This window comes from Pipistrellus hanaki, assembly GCF_964339955.1.
Source record: "Pipistrellus hanaki genome assembly, chromosome: 10".
Classification (NCBI taxonomy): domain Eukaryota; kingdom Metazoa; phylum Chordata; class Mammalia; order Chiroptera; family Vespertilionidae; genus Pipistrellus; species Pipistrellus hanaki.
In genome coordinates, this window is record NC_140512.1 from 5278042 (window position 1) to 5294775 (window position 16734).

At 49.2% G+C, this 16734-nt stretch overlaps 1 protein-coding gene across 3 annotated transcripts in view; it reads right to left on the reverse strand.

Moving 5' to 3' along the window:
* OSBPL3 (oxysterol binding protein like 3) overlaps window positions 1–13410 on the reverse strand; it is a 131655-nt gene extending 118245 nt beyond the window's left edge. For 2 of the 3 annotated variants that reach the window (XM_084896331.1, XM_084896330.1), the window contains exon 1: window positions 13162–13410. The gene's annotated coding sequence lies outside the window, so the exon portion shown is untranslated. The remainder of the gene's footprint in view (window positions 1–13161) is intronic. The other variant, XM_084896332.1, reaches the window with a different exon arrangement.
* Window positions 13411–16734: the final 3324 nt, after the last annotated feature.

Genomic DNA, 16734 nt, shown 5'->3' on the forward strand with positions numbered 1-16734 from the left:
AGTGGGTAGAGCACTGGCCTGTGGACGAAAGGGTCCCAGGTTTGATTCCAGTCAAGGGCACCTGCACTGGTTGTGGGCTCGATCCCCAGTTGGGGGCGTGCAGGAGGCAGCCAATCAATGATTTTATCTCATCATTGATGTTTCTATCTCTCTCCCTTCCTCTTTGAAATCAATAAAAATAAATAATTGTAAATTTTAATTGCATATGTCCCTTAAACTTCCAAAGCAATGTTGTAAATCTAGAGATGGGGATAAAATAAAGTGAAGATCTGGAGACTTGTTCTTTGGCCTAAAAGTTCATATCACAATATAATAAATGCTAATAAAATTCTTATTTTGGGTTCTTTTATTTAGTGTGGTTTAACACTGAAATTGTGGCTGTGACTTAGATGAGTAAGGAACATAAGTATTCAAAGTATTTTTTTAGGTGAGGTATTAATCTCCAATAAACTCTGGAAAAAGGTGATCAACTTCTTTAGTAATCAAGTAAATGTAATTAAAATCACAAGATACCATTAGCATCCAACAGAATGGCTAAAATGAAAAAGACAGACACTGTCAAGTACAGACATAGATGAACTAGAACTCATATTCCGCTGGGGGAAGTTGGTACAACCACTCTGGAAAAGGGGTAAGCCAACAAAGCTACACATTTGCCAACCCTGTGCCCAGAAATTTTACTCCGAGGTCTACAGTCGGTACACACACACAGACACACAGACACACACACACACACACACTCATTCACCAGAAGCTATGTATAAGAATGTTCATGGAGCATTAACTGTAACTGCCTAAATGGGAAAACCCCAAATGTTTATCAGTAGTAATGAAAAAACAAATGCTGGTATTCAGATCATGGAATTCTAACAGCAAAGGGGACAAACAAAATCACACCAAATCACACCAAACAAAATCACACCAAAATATGAGTGAATCTCACAGACCTCATGAGTCGTTTAAGTTACAAAAATAGGCAAAGCTAATCTGATGGTGTCACAAGTCAGGGGACCCCTTAGGAGTAGCCCCAGGGTCTGGGGATATGAGGAGGCGTCTGAGGAAGTGGTAATATTCTGTTTCTTTATCTGGATGCTGGCTACATACATGCACGCATCTTATGAAAACCCATTAAACTACACATTTCTGCTGTGTGTACTTTCCTGCTTGTGAGTTACATGTCAACAAAAAGTTTACCTAAAATAAAAGAGAAGCCATCTGCTGAACCTCCAAAAGAAAATGTATTTCTTTTAAAATACCTTTCATAAATAAATGTTTTTAAATGTCATAGTGAGCACTAGCTACTTGCACCCCAACTGCCTTGCACTGGTTTGACCCAAGAGCCTACTGCTACCAAGAGGTCCCAGAGAAAGCAATGACCTATTCCTGAACATCCATGGTATTCAGAATTGTTTCAGAAAAAAAAGGTGACCAGAGGAGAATAGCTATGAGGAACCAGCAACGATTGCAGGAAAAGATGAAAAGACACAAAACCTTTTCAAAATGGTACCAAAATAGCAATTACTCTCAAATAAGCTTTCTGTTCTGCTACTAAAAAGAAACCCACCCCAAGCTATTTATTCCAACGCAGAGAGCTGCCTCAGCGCCCACCTTCCCTCCCACCATTATTTCAAACACTGCACAACAGACAAAGAAAGAGTGTCATGGAAGTAATAATTAATGGCAAACGCAGGTGTCTGAATACTAGAGGGAAACCAGGGGGAATGAAACACAAACCCTTCCACCTCATTAGTCTTCTAAAAATATTCTCATAATATCAAGGCATGTCCTGCTTAGATAGTATATGAATGAATGAGCAACCTAATCGAAAACGGTTTTTGTGAACCTCAATCATAGCCCAGATACAAACACTTTGAAGATTAGAAAAAAAGGGGGTGGGGTGGGAGGGGAGGAAATGATGGCACTGAACAAATGATGCTTCAAATAAACACAGAAATGGACAAAACGAAATCAACGTATAGTAAGCTCCATTCATCTGTGCCAATGGAGACAGGCTTTTACAGATCTTTTCTATCGGGCTGTGGAATGTAGAAAGAGCAGGCAGGCCCTGTGAGACTGACGAACAGGCCCAAACTCTTCCCCTCCTCTGCACTGGGCATTAATTCATTTTAACCTGATCTCCATAGGGCTCGAGTGGAAAAGATCCGAAGTCTTGGCAGCCACCAGAAGGAGGTGACTTTGCAGCCAACTTTCAACGTCCTCTTGTGAAGGGAGATACGAGAGAGAGGATTAACTGAAATAGTCCATCACTGTTCCTGGGAGCAATGTACAAAATTGGTTTTGCACGGAAACACCACTCAGAAGGGAGCCCCCTCGGAAAGAGATAAATGAAAAGATGCTGTCAGGATTTTATTACACCCCTTGGCCTCATCTTGTCCGCCTTCAGGCATAGGTGTTAAAGAATGGCGAAATTTGCAGAAGGCAGGTAGAAACAACGAAAACAAGCAAGAGATCTGAATGATCGAGCTTTCAGTTAAATTTTTTTAAAATGTGGAATAAGTAATTCTTCCCTCATAAAACGATAAAAAAAAAAAATTATTATTCTCGCTTACAGAAGGAAGAGTTAGCGTTAACTACCAATGCTATCTGAGCTGGGAATGGCATTAAGGGGAAAAGGAGGGTTGGAAGTTACCTCCTTTATGAAAGCAAATTTATTAAAGGCATCTACGCGGACCATTCACTAATATATTACTAGTAGTAATGCATTAGTGTTGGTTCATCTAATTGTGACAAATGTACCTTACTAATGTAAGGGGGAACAAAGCAGGGAACTCTCTGTACTACCTTCACAGCCTTTCTGTGGATCTAAAACTGTTCTAAGAAAAAAGCTGTTTTAGTATGAAGAGTGATCAACACTAACTCTGCAAGCTTTTCACTAGCGTTAAAGACAAGGAACACGAGGGCTAACTAAGGTCACAGGAAGAAAATCCGGGTACAAGTCTCAGCTCTGCCGTTTGCCCCTTGGGTAAGTCACTTCCTGGCCCAAGGTCTTCAGTCTGACTCTCCCCATCTTTCAACAAGGCCAATACCGATCCTGCCTACCCACAAGGTTTGGTTTGGTTTTGTGAGAAGCAAAGTAAATTAAAGTGATTTGCAAATATGGACATGCTATACAAAATATGGGCGTTAGGATAACCAAATTCTCTCGCTCCTCCCCTAGATCAGAGCGGGCTCGGGGCTGGTGGAGACTCAGAGTCTTTTGCCTACGGAACCAGCACTTGGATTTTCAAAGGGGTACCGGGCCCAGCAGCATCCGCATCACCTGAGAACTTGTTAGACACACAGAATCGTGGGCCCAGGAATCTGTGGTCTTACAAGCCCCAAAGGTCGTTCTGATGCTGCTTACCTTGAGACCACTGCCCCAGAGAAACCCGTCTCAGACCGTGATAACTGAGTCCCACTCACAGGGCCACACTCCCCCAGCGGGCTCCCCGCCCAGCTAGCAATCACACGGCTCTCATTTCCCCCGGGACCCCTTCCCATCCAGTACCACTTGGCTGACTCTACACGACTCCAGTGAGAGAGCAGAGAAGAAACAGAACTCCCCTCCGGGATGTGAGGAAACCCACGACCTGCAGAACCTCGGCATGAGGGAACCACCTGGTGCAAGTCCGAGAACATGGTTACTTTGCCCAACTACTCTGTGAAGTTCTTAGCCACGAGGGAAAATCGGGGCATCTCTCAGAACCACACGGCACATTTACAAGACCCAGATCCCAGCATCCCGTCCTTCTGGTCAGGACAAAGGAGCCTTAATCTGTGGATCCGGAGAGGCAGCTATCTCACAGAAACATCTACACCCAGGTACATCCACCGGCACGCAGACCGTACGAGGAGAAGACCTGCTCATGCCAGAGAACAAAAGAGGCTTCCAGGTGCCTGAGTAAGAATCCAGCGATGCAGAACTGAAAGTTACAAGCAAGCTGGAGTGCCACGCTGGCCTGGGATCAAACCAGAAAAACAGGAATTACAAGCCTGGAGTAGGAGCTGGTGGGCATGAAGAAGTCATGCTGTCCTTTTTCTGAACCATGTTTAGGCCACAGCTATTCTCTTCCTAGCTGACTCCTCATTGTTGCTGTTATTCCTAATGGCACGCACACAACAAACTTAAGACTGCTGTGGTAGTCTAGAGCAGTGGTCAGCAAACTTGAGTGTGGATCTTCCACAAAGTAGCACATGCGTGCGCACACGTACAGTGCGACTGAAACTTCGTGGCCCATGCACAGACGTCGGTTTTGGGCTCTCAAAAGAAGTTTCAGTCATTGTACTGTTGCTATGTGGCTCTGTTGACTAATGAGTTTGCCGAATACTGGTCTTGAGAAAGACTGTTGAAAAGCGAGGGTGAAATTTTAGCCTGTTCGTGCACACGGGTGTTTCCCAGGTAAAAAAGGACCGCTGATACAAGCACAGTGTCTCTCTAACGCATAGAGACAGGATTTGTGCGTGTGCTGTAAGAGGAATGTTCCTTCTTAGCGTAAGTCTCACATAAATCATGCACATAAATTACGTCAACAAATGATCATGTATTTATCCACCTGCACGCTCTCCTTATTCCCTGTTCAGGAAAAGATTCACTGGCAGATAAAAGTGAAAAGAGGATGAACAATACGCCACCAAAATAGGCCAATTCAACTCGAGTCAAAAAGCCAACTCAGAGAGGGCGCCGCAAGCCATGGCTGTGGAGTGGCTGGGTGCTCGCTGCACCTGCGGGCCCCTTTGTGGACCTTCAGGCAGCTGGGCTGCAGCAGGGCGTGTGGGGGGGACCCACCCGGACCCCAGCTTCTTGCGACACCCTTGGGGGGCTCCCAGGAACCCTGAGGGAGGCAGGTATTACTCGAGGATCCACTTACCACATTTCTTTCTCCCTCCGTGTATGGGATGATATGCAAACTCAGGTGTGAAGGTAGGGATTACTGTGATACTGCTGGTATTATAACTGAAAACAGTGAAGTGTGCGGGAAGACGGTCACAGGCTGTGTGAGGGACATCGAATCAGAAATAGTGAATGCCTTGAAGAGTCTTCGGTCACCTGCCATTTCTCTAGGCTTAATGGGGCTGACGTCATGTCTAGAACCAGGCGATCAATTCAGGACTGACTTAACTGTTCAACACTCTGCCGTCCTTGGCCGGACTGGATGGATGCACTGAGTCTCAGCTGGCTCTCCGTGCACAGCTTCTTACCTTGCGGGCTCGCATCCGCTCGGAAAGTATTTCCGAAACAAACCTGAGTGTGTGCTGACTAGACAGGAATAACAATGCTGAGTTTTCCTGGCCAGAGCCTTTGCCTGTAAACTGTACTAATGACCCCAAGAAGTGTGAAAACAAAGGCTACTTGTTGGAGAAAATATTCAGTTGCTCTTCTTTGACACAAACATCAGTTATCAGTAGAAACATTTTCAGTGTGAGCAGTGATTTTTTGAAGTTATGGGACAAAAATGTTAGAAATGTCTAAGCTAGCTGCTTCTCAACAGGTTTGTTGCCAGTACACAGGCTTCATAAAACACACACACACACACACACACACACACACACACACCACTAAATCGTCATCATCGGACACACAGATTCAGGAAATTTTCCTTTTAAAAGAGTCCTTCTCGGCCCTAGCAGGATGGCTCAGCTGGTTACAGCATCATCCCCATACGCCAAGGTTGTAGGTTCAATTCCCGGTCAGGGCACATACGAGAATCAATGAATGAATATACATATAAATAAGTGGGACAACAAACTGATGTTCACTCTCTCTTTCAAATCAATTTTTTATTTTATTTTATTTTTTTTTAAAATATATTTTACTGATTTTATACAGAGAGGAAGGGAGAGAGATAGAGAGTTAGAAACATCGATGAGAGAGAGCCATCGATCAGCTGCCTCTTGCCCACCCCCTACTGGGGATATGCCCGCAACCGAGGTACATGCCCTTGACCGGAATCGAACCCGGGACCCTTCAGTCCCCAAGCCGACGCTCTATCCATTGAGCCAAGCCGGTCCCGGCTCAAATCAATTTTTTAAAAAGTCCTCAACAAACGGAAGGGTCATCGTCCCTTAAAACGCTATGCATTGGCTCATCCTGCACTCTCTGCCTGCACGGTCCTGTCCACCAAGCCTCCCCTCTCTTCCCTCGTCTCAGTCTTCCGTGTCCTTCAAGGCCTGGAGCAAAGGCCCCCTTTCCTGCAAAAGCACCTCCAATCCCTCTTTCTGTGCTCCTCTAGCCACAGAGGCAGAGGCACTGCTGGGACTGGATCCACCTTCTTCCTCTCTGACTCCTAGTCCTGTGCTCCCCACCACACAGGAGCGCCTTTTAGCCAACACTTGGCAGTAGGAGGCCCCATGGCCAGCCTCCACCGGCTCCGGCCCTTGTTCCCTTGGTGACGGTGGGGAAACTCCTTCAGCCTCTCCAGGCCTTTGACAGTCAGGGGTTCTTTGGGTGGAAGCCACAGAAACCAATCTGGCCAATAAAACCAGAGAAAGTGTATTGGAAAACATCAGTTTGAGGAACTGAAGGGAGGCTGGGGAAGCAAGCAGTGGCACAGCTTCAGGAGACCGGAAGCTAGCCCACAACAACGTGGACAGAACAGGAACACAGCCTGGGCAGCAGAATCTGCATGACCCTCAGCATTGGACCCAGACTCCTGCAAGAGGCTCACAGGCCCACCCATGGCCACGGAGAATGGGGCCCTCATTCTGGTCCCAACAGATCCTATCCCAAGGCAAGAAGTGTCCTCACATGGAACCTGGAAGGGTGAATGGACGTTGGACAACCAAAGGGCCAATATTGTCATTGTTCCGCATCATCTTTATAGGCAGGATGCCCCCAGTCCCTAAGGCCTCCGACGAGCTCAAAGGGGTTCATTCCATAGACACTAAGCATCCGCTTGAGGCAGCTCTGAACCTGCGAGAAAAACCCAAGTGGGTCTTTGCTTTATCCTCTGAGGCCTTCAGATACCCCTCACTCACTTCATCCCAGCGGCTAAACATCTGAGCCACACCAGAATTGGAGCCAGCAAGTTATTAATTTATTGATTGATTGATGATTGATTGGTTGGTTGATTGATTTTAGAGAGAGGGAGAACGTGAAAGCAGGAGGGGAGCGAGGGAGGGAGGAAGAGAGAGCGGGAGAGAGATTTGTTGTTCCATATATTTAGGCATTCATTGGTTGAATCTTGTATGTGCCCTGACGGGAGATGGACCCTGAAACCGTGGCATATCGGGATGGACACTCTGACCAACTGAGCCACCCGGCCAGGGCCCCAGCAAGCATCTATTTATCAAGCAAGTTAAGGTATTTTCATGATTATGCTGGAGAACAGGCTGTTAGACCTTATCCCGTTTGTTACTAAGGTACTAAAAACTCAACTTTGGGTTAAACTGCCCACAGCGAATAAAGCTACATGCAGCACCATGGTAACTACCTCCAGGAAGCAGAGGTAAGCCTCCACCTCCTCTCTGCCACCTGACCTCCTGCAATCAGCAGTAACAAGGGGGCGGGACTTCCCGTGTCATGCCCCTTGAGGATTCCCCAGCCACGTTCTCTTTCCTCCTCCACTTGGGACCATGAATAGCCTGAATCAGGACCCAGAGAAAAAAGGGACGTCTCTCTCCAGGGTCCCAACTGAAATGCGGGCTCATTCCCTTTGATCCACATAGCTCCGTTCTCACTGACTTCTCTGCTACTGTTTCATATCTGTACCCCCTCCTGACTGTAACCTCCTGGAAGGGAGGCTCTCCCCATCCATCCACTTCACCTCCAGGTGCCCTGTGCCCAGCATGGTGCCTGGCACACAGTGTGTGTGCTCCATCGGTACTTATTTAATGTACGAACAAACATCCTACTGCGTGCATTCATCCTCTGAGGGTATTTCCTTCAAGTTTAACCCTGTTTGTGAGATTAAAAAAATATTTAGCTTTTGCTTCTAAACATTTCCGATCACCGCCCACTACAAAAAAATCTGGAGAAGAATATTTGTTTTATAAGATTCAAACTACAACTTTAAGTTTCTTATATTACATTTGCTATCAAGACAGAAGACAAGTACGGGAATCTTTAATTATACAATAGCACCATTTTCTAATACGGGTGTTATATGGAGACAAGTGTTTGACCCACAGAACGATGATCTCTTGCTGGGCTGCTTGTTGCAATTTATTTTTTTTTCTACTTGACATTCAAGAGATCTTTCCATTCAGGTCCACTCTCTCCTGAAATCACAAAAGAGAAAGCACAATCTCTCTCCTCTGGGGCTGTCTGGCCCACACCTCTCTGAGAACTGGGCTCATTACCTTGGCTATTATTTTGTGAGCAGACAACCTAGACTGCGACATGGTGTTCTTCTGAAGAAATTTATACAAAATCAACTTATTTCTCAGCTTAAAATCCACATGTTATTGTTGTTATTATTTAAGGAATACAGTCTGCTCATACCCGGAGAGTCACGGGGAGTCTAGAAACCATCACTGTCTGGCTCCCAAACAAACAGATTTCCTCAGAGTGATGATAAAACCAGTCCAAGGAAAATTCAATTTTAGGGTACAAACAATGTGATTAAGAAATGAAATTACCATTGCATTTTCTAAATTTTTCCAAGGTGAAGAAAATATTTCACCAAATACAAGACAAAGCATCAGCTGACTACCTAAAGGAGAAATTCTTCGACTTCCTCATGCTGCTGCTCCACTGATTATAGAGGAATTTTTTTTCTTTTCTTTCCTTTTTTTATTGTTTGAAGGAGTACTATTCAGCTATAAAATACACTGAGAACACGCCTTTAAAAAAGAAAACAACCCTTCTTACCCCAAGCCACTTGATCCAGAAACTCTGGGAGTGGGGACGTGTCAGGGAAGATTTTTACAGACCCTAAATGATTCTAATGTAAGCCAGATGAGGCTCAGTGGTTTCAGGGAAGACTCGGTCAAGTGACCAACAACTGCAATCAGTGTGATAACTACTCCCTATAAAATGAGTAGGCAAAGGGTGTTCTCCAACTTCAACTCGGAGGCGGCAGAGGAGGGCTCCCTACAAGTGACATCCGTGCTGAAACGGGATGAATGGTGCGAAGTAGCCAGAGGAACATGGGGAGGAAGAAAAGGTTACAGGACAGAAGATTATGCATAAACTGGGAGGGCAGAGCGCATTATGTGTGGCCTGGGGAGAATGGCCGGGGCTGGACTGAGTTCACTGTGACTGGAACACACAGAGCAATGGGCTAAGAGGAGCTGGTGCATAGATGACCTGGCAAATCAGGTTTAAAATGTAAAATATTCATTGATCAATAAGACACTGACAAAAATTCAGTTCAAATTCCATAACAGGTTTTTTTTTAAATCTATTTTTATTGATTTCAGGAAAAAAGGGAGAGGGAGAGAGAGATGGAAACATCAATGATAAGAGAGAATCATTGACCTACTACCTCCTGCATGCCCCCTACTGGGCAACGAGCATGCAACCCAGGCATGTGCCCTTGACCAGAATCAAACCTAGGACCTTTCAGTCCACAGGCCGACGCTCTATCCATGGAGCAAAACCAGCCACGGCTCCATAGCAATTATAACATATTTTAATAACATAATATCATTTATATGAAAAAAGTGCACATAAGATGCAAGCTATTTACTCTATAATGCTTGTTTTGTGTAGGGGGTTGAGATCTTACAATATCTCCAAGGTGAAAACAACCACAATAGGTGCTTTGCATGGACTTGAATAACTAGGATTTTTATTGCTTCGTCATAAACTGATGAAGGCACTCCAGTATTGTAGCTCAACTGGTGGGGAAACAAAATGCCACATTGCAGTTATGTTTTTCACCGAATATTCTAACAGAATCTAACCCAATGGCCTGGCCAGCATGGCTCAGTGGTTGCGTGTAGACCTGTGAACCAGGAAGTCACCATGAATGAACTTTCTAGGCCACAGGAATGTCTGAGCAAAGGCAACTCTGTGGCTGAATCAAGTTCGATGCACAGCAGGCAAAACCTATAGGACCTCTCTTTAGACTTAGGTGAAAGTAAAGGTAAAGTTAGGTTAAAGTATTCCCTTGCCTCCTATAGTAAATTCCTGACAGGCCATATGCCTAGATTGTGGGCTCCATCCTCAGTGTGGGCGTGCAGGAGGCAGCCAATCAATGATTCTCATTATTGATATTCTCTCTCTCTCTCTCTCTCAAATCAATAAAATACATTTTTTTAAAAAGAATATAACCAAATAAAGTTGTACTATGGACAGGATACCAGGCTTAGTGATGTGAAGGAGAGAAACAGAAAATGCACATTGGCCCTGCCTTCAAAGCATTTGCAGCCTAGAGAGGAAGGCGGCGGTACATTTGAATAAGTAAGTCAGGAGCCCTCTGGTGAGGAAATGGGGGGAATATGAAAGGACCGAAGTGCTGGTGGTAAGAAAGAATCTCGACATGGTCAGTCATCAGTGAACTGGAGACTCTCAGGGTTTTTTTGTTTGTTTGTTTGTTTGTTTGTTTGTTTTGGGGGGCTTTTTGTCTGTTGTGTTTTTTTTGTTTGTTTGTTTTATTGATTTTTTACAGAGAGGAAGGGAGAGAGATAGAGAGCTAGAAACGTCGATGACCCCCTACTGGGGATGTGCCCACAACCAAGGTACATGCCATTGGCCGGAATCGAACCTGGGACCTTTCAGTCCGCAGACCGGCCCTCTACCACTGAGCCAAACCGGCTTCGGCTTGTCTGTTGTTTTTAATGCTGTGAGAGACTGAGTTCAGAGAGATTATTCTGGCGGAAGTAGCTTGTGAGTTCAGTCTTGAAGGATGTGGGTTTTCACAGAAGACCACTGAGCAAGCTTCCTAGGCAACAGGAATGTCTGAGCAAAGGCAACTCCGTGGCTGAATCAATGCCCATGCCCAGCAGGCAAAACCTACAGGATTCTCTTTAGATTCAGGGGAAAGTAAACTTAAAGTCAGGTTCAAGAATTCCCTTTCCTGCCGAAACCGGTGTGGCTCAGTGGTAGAGCGTCGGTCTGCGGACTGAAAGGTCTCAGGTTCGATTCCGGCCAAGGGCATGTACCTGGTTTGCAGGCACATCCCCGGTAGGGGGTGTGCAAGAGGCAGCTGGTCGATGTTTCTCTCTCATCGACGTTTCTAGCTCTCTATCCCTCTCCCTTTCTCTCTGTGGAAAATCAATAAAATATATTTTTTTTTAAAAAGAATTCCCTTTACTCCTGTGGTAAAGCCCCTCAACTTCCAGGCCCACAAGCCATAAACTCAACCACAAGAATAAACGGCAGGAAGAGCCTCAATAATTCAGAAAGTTAGTGCAACTGGAAACTTGATATTGGCAGCAGAAAGTTTGGAGCTCAACAACCTCAGTTCTTTTTAATATATTGTATCACTGGACTCCACCGGAATGACGGAACTTCTAATTAAGCAGGGGGAGGGGGACAGACTTCTGTGCAGGGAAGGAGCTAAAGATTTAGCGTTAGAAGGACTATGAACAGAACCTAGCTCAGCAGTTTACTATGGATGCTGCGAGTCCCTGAAGCTTGGCTGCAGTGTCTTCATCTGTAAGATTAAAAGGGGTTTTATGGGCTTATGGCAGCCTCAGAGTATCTGGCCTGTGAGCCAGCTATTAACTATTATTGAGACTTTGAGACTCCATCTGAATGGGAAAACAACAAATCTTCTTTTGGCTAAGCAACAGCTTTCGTCACAAACAAAGCTGAATGCTTATTGACCACTCATGGTAGAAAACACATTTCAGTTTCTCGGAAGAGGCCCAGAACGAGAGAGAGAAAATGAGCTGGAATTCTAGTTCTGCCACATTAACCTTGGGAAAGTTGGTCAACCTGCTGGAGCCTCAATTCCCCACCTGGTTAGAAATATCTAGCTAGCTGATAAAACTACTATAATGTTTGATGAGGTAATCTACACAAAGTCCCCAGTATATATCCAGCTCTTGGTAGGTGCTCAATCAATAGTAGTTATGGGCATTTAATTTTCCTGATAGGGAAAAAAAATCAACATGAAAATGAAAACCAGGAATGAAATCACCGTTCTTCATATTTCAAAGAAAAGTTTCCATTCCCCATTGAGAAGCTACTTCTTGCATACCTACAGTGTGTGTGTCAGGCTTTGCGGTTGACACTGATGACAGAGTGATAACAAGACGGATGCGATCGCTACTTTTCCCTTCTGGAAGAGGCAGGCAGAGGGAAGCACACCGCCCCGGGACACGGTTCCAGAAAGAGCGCTGTGGGGAACAGGGAGCCGGGAGGCGTGCTAGCAGGTTGGTGGAAGGCAGGAGCTTGGATCCATTTCAGCTCGGGCCTGCCTGCCTGACAGGTCTCCTCCGGCCAGAAGGGGGACCTCCCCTTGCCTGGTGCTTGGGAGTAGAATGTGCAGGGCCAGAGAAGTCAGTGGAAGGACCTCTTTAGCATCTGCAGCTTACAACCATTTCCGAATGCCTCCACCCCAGTCCTCCAACCCCGAGGGTCGGTGCAACAACCAGGGGGACTTGGTGTGCCTCAACCCCAGACGCTCCGAGGGACAACTTCCCAGTCCCCTCCGCTCAGTCCGCATCCAGGAGACCGGTGGTGCGTGAGACGCAGGAGGAAACATGCGAGCGTGCAAAAGGTGGCGGGCAAGTTTGACCGCCGGAGGAGGGCGGCGCGCCCGGCGTGAGAAATGTCAGTGGGATCTGCCCCCGAGCGGGGGAGCCCCGGAGCCGAGCGGTGCAGGCCGGGGAGCGAGGCGGGCGAGGCGGCGCCTGCCAGGCCGGCGCCGCCCGGGTCCCCCCGCCGCGCCCGCCGCGCGGATGTGGTGAAGCTTCGTGCTCGGCCCCATCCACCAGGTTTCCTGTGCCTCCCGCCCGGCGGCGCGCCTCCCGCAGCCCGGGCAGCTCCGGGGCGTGCATCCTCCGGGCCCGCGACCCGGGCGCCTTCTCGCCATCCACCCCGCCAAACCGTCCCTCCGGGCACCGAGCTCCAGCGTGGGGTTCGCACTGGGACCCACATCCAGACAGAGACCGGCGCGCCGGCACCGGGACGACCTCCCCGGCCGGCTCTGCCGCGGCGACCGGAGGCTGAGCCCGGGCTTGCAGAGCCTGGCGTCCCCCCTCCCTTCGCTCCGAAACCGCAGCCCCGGCCCCGCCACACCCAGCCCGTCCCCGGCGCCCGGCGCTTACCTGCGCGCTGTGCCGCGGGGCCGCTCGCTCCCATCCACGGCCCGGAGGCGGCGGACAGGCTCCCGGCGCCCGCAATGCGCAGCGGACAGCTCCGCGGCGGCGGGCGGGGACGGCCACTCGCGGGCGGGCGGGCGGACGGAGAGGCCGGGCCGCCCGCGCTCTAACCGCCCCGCTCGCGCCCCTCGGCCGGCCGCGCCCGCGGACCCAGTTCCCGGGACTTTGCCCAGAACTTCGCGCCCGGCCCTGCGGATCGGCAGCAGGAGGTGGGGGGGAGCCGGGGGGCGGGGCCTGAGCCCGCCAGGGGCGGGGCCACAGGCGGAGGGCGGGGATACGGGAGGGGCAGCATGAGTGGCCCCCACCCCGTCCAATCAGGAGTCGGCTCCGGGGACGGGGGCGGGGCGATACGCTAGGAAGAAGCGGACGGATTCCATGACGCAGCCGGGGGAGTCGGGGGCACGGGTTCCCGGCAGGTGCGAAGGGCAGAGGGAGGTGAGAGCTCCGTGGGGCCCGGGAAGGGGCTTCCCGCGGCCCGGCGCGCTGCCTGGCACCCAGATAGGGATGGGTGCTCCATCCAGATGTGCGGCGGGGCGTTTCCCGCCAGGGAAGGAGAGAGATGGTTCAAGGAGAAGCTCCCTGAGGACACTTGTGGGGTCGAACGGGCAAAGAGGACTCGACCTCCTGAGGAAGTCAGGTTGAGGCAAAGGGATCGAGAACGGAGGGAAAAAATGGGTGGTGCAGGGGGGATCGCAGGCGCAGGGTGATGGACAGATTCGGCGTCGGACCCCACCCTGGGCTCTGACCTGGCATCCCGAGGCAGTGATGCAGATGCGTGCCGGGTCCCCGGAGAAAATCCAGGAGAAGACCAGGAGGGCGGTGGTTCTGTTCTTGGCAGTTCATGTGCGGGGGGGGGGGGGGGGGGGGAACAGAGAGAAAGCTTCGTAGTTCAAATTAACATGCAGGAGCTCCTTGAAAAGCAATGAAGTCCACCCGACTGGGCTGCCCACTCGCTCCTCGTCGATCCTGGCATGCAATGCAAGCCACGTTTGGAGCCTGCAAACCTGCAGGGTGATGAGCATCCCCCCAGCGCCCACAGCGTGCGTGCGGCCGGCCCCGCGCTGGGCGCGCAGCCGCGATGGTGCACCGGCTCCTGCTCTCCTGGAGCTTGTATGTTTGTGGGGGAGACGGACCATAAACAAAGGAAAAAATGCAAATATAAGCCAGCCAGGAAATGCCGGGGAGCACCGAGGCCATGGCTAAGCAGAGCTTTCCAAAGCGGTGATGTGTGCGATGGGAGCTGCGAAGCGCCCCTGGGGCCGCTCTGGGGAGGCGGCTTCTAAGAGATTCCTGAACCCGGAAAGGAACCGGTCTCCCCAGAGAGCGTCCCCGGCCGAGGGAACAGCAAAGGCGAAGTGTGGGGCCTCCCTGCAGACCGGGTACCCCGCCTCCCCGAGCTGAACCAGGAGTGTGGCCCGCCCGCCCGGCTCGGCTCCCTGCCTGGCACAGCAGGGGCTCCTGAATGTTAACGTCCAGCGCCATCTGCCACCTGCGGCACCCGGCACATTTCCAGTTTCCCAGCCGAGCCCAAAGGGAGGTGTCTGAGGCCCTGCCAGAGCCATGCTCTCCCATTTCACTCATCTGGCTGGGTCCCCCGCTGCTGGAGCCCTCCCTGCGGCGGGAGATCTGGGACTGTTTTGAGTCTGGCAAGTAGCCAGCGAGGGCAGGCGGTTGCTGACCAGCTGCAGAGTGCACCCAGGGTCCGGCTGCCCGCATGCATCTGCACAAGGAAAGCCTTCCTGGAGGAGATTTAACATCGGATGACTAAGAGGATCTTACAGAATCCCCACCCCCCCGCCACTCCGCACCAGGAGTGGATCGCCCGAGCAGCTCAGAGGATGTTTTCCCAACCCTTCTTGCGGTTTTTCAGTAACTCCTCTCCCAGTGAGAAGTTCCATTTTTCCTCCCCTTCTTCCCTCAAGCTCTGTTATTTCTCTCTTTTTCCACTCCTCTCCCGACCTCCCACCCTCACCCTGTCACATTAGCATTGTTTCCTGTGCAGGGGGTGAGCCTTACAGCCTATGGGGAGTTACTGGCATAGGGTTTTATTGTTGAAATGAGCATTGGATTTTTAGCTTCTTCAGTTTCTCCCAGCTAACCAAGTGCTTAGCTGAAAGAGAGAGACAGAGAGACAGAGAGAGAGAGAAAGAGAAAATCTTACATGCATTCTATTTGTATTTGAGGCAGATAATTGGACAGGATGAGAAAGTTATTCAGCTTGTACCTTCCCTCCTAGAACAAGAGGAATCATAGTGTCTTTTCACAGATCCATTTCCTCTTCTCCTCCTAAATAAGCTTCCAGGCTCACCCGCTCCTAAACACAAAAAGGAAAAAAAAAAAAAAATTACAGTTGAATCCCACGCAGAGCTAATTATTCTTGAAAAAGCTTGCTAATGTCCTAAAATTGGTTTTCTCCTCCGAGTTTTATTTTACAGCGCTGATCTGCAAATCTGCTCAGCAAGATCAATGGTTCCATAGAAAGAGCTTCTGAAGAGCCTCTTCTTTGAACTATCAAACAAATACCTTTTCTTACTTTGAAGAGACACCACCGCGGTGGAAATTCTTCATAGCTGGCTGAATGATCTTAGCTTTGAAAGCTGTAATACACAAGCACGAGTTGACATGTTTGGGTAGTGAAGGAAGCCGATGAGAAGGGTGTTTCGTGGAGGGAGGACTTCAGAGGCCTCTAGACTCAGACTCCCTGGGTTCCTGTCTTGTGATCTTCCTGATTCTGAGAGCCCTTTTCCTTGTCTGGTAAGATGGAGACCGTCGTTGTACCCACTGAGCTACAGGAAGAGTTTTAGGATCAGTCTGAAAATCCGTTCACACAGCCTAACAGAGTTCTCAATCTCAGCACTCTGGACAGTCTGGGCCAGATACAATTTTGTTCTGAGCACTATTCTGTGCAGTTAGCCGTGTCTCTGTCCTCAACCCATTAGATTCAAGAAACACCTTCATATATATTGTTTTCAGAGAGGAAGGGAAAGAGAGAGAGAGAGAGAGAGAGAGAGAGAGAGAGAGAGAGAGAGAGAGAGAAACATCAATGATGAGAGAGGACCATTGATTGGCTGCCTCCTGCACGCCCCCTACTTGGGGACTGAACCCGTAACCTGGGCATGTGCCCTTGAACGGAATTGACCCCGGGACCCTTCAGTCCCCAGACCGACGCTCTATCCACTGAGCCAAACTGTCCAGGGCTCAAGGAACACCTTCTTCCCACAACCAAAAGGTCTCCGGACATTGCCAGATGTCTCCTGGAGGGCAAAATCGCTCCTGGCTGAGTACCATTAGCCTGGTACACAGCAAGTGCCCACCGATTAGGAGGCAGCATAGGGAGGTGCTTAAAGATGAGGATTTCCAGTGTGAACTCGGCAAAATTTCCTTCCCTAACCCACATCGGGGAAACGGGAATCACAATGATGCTAACTCCTTAAGACTGGCCGAGGATTACAGAAATATGTGCACGTGAAGGCATGAGCTTCTGCTCCCCTTTTGCTCCCCGTGAAGTGAGGGTATTGG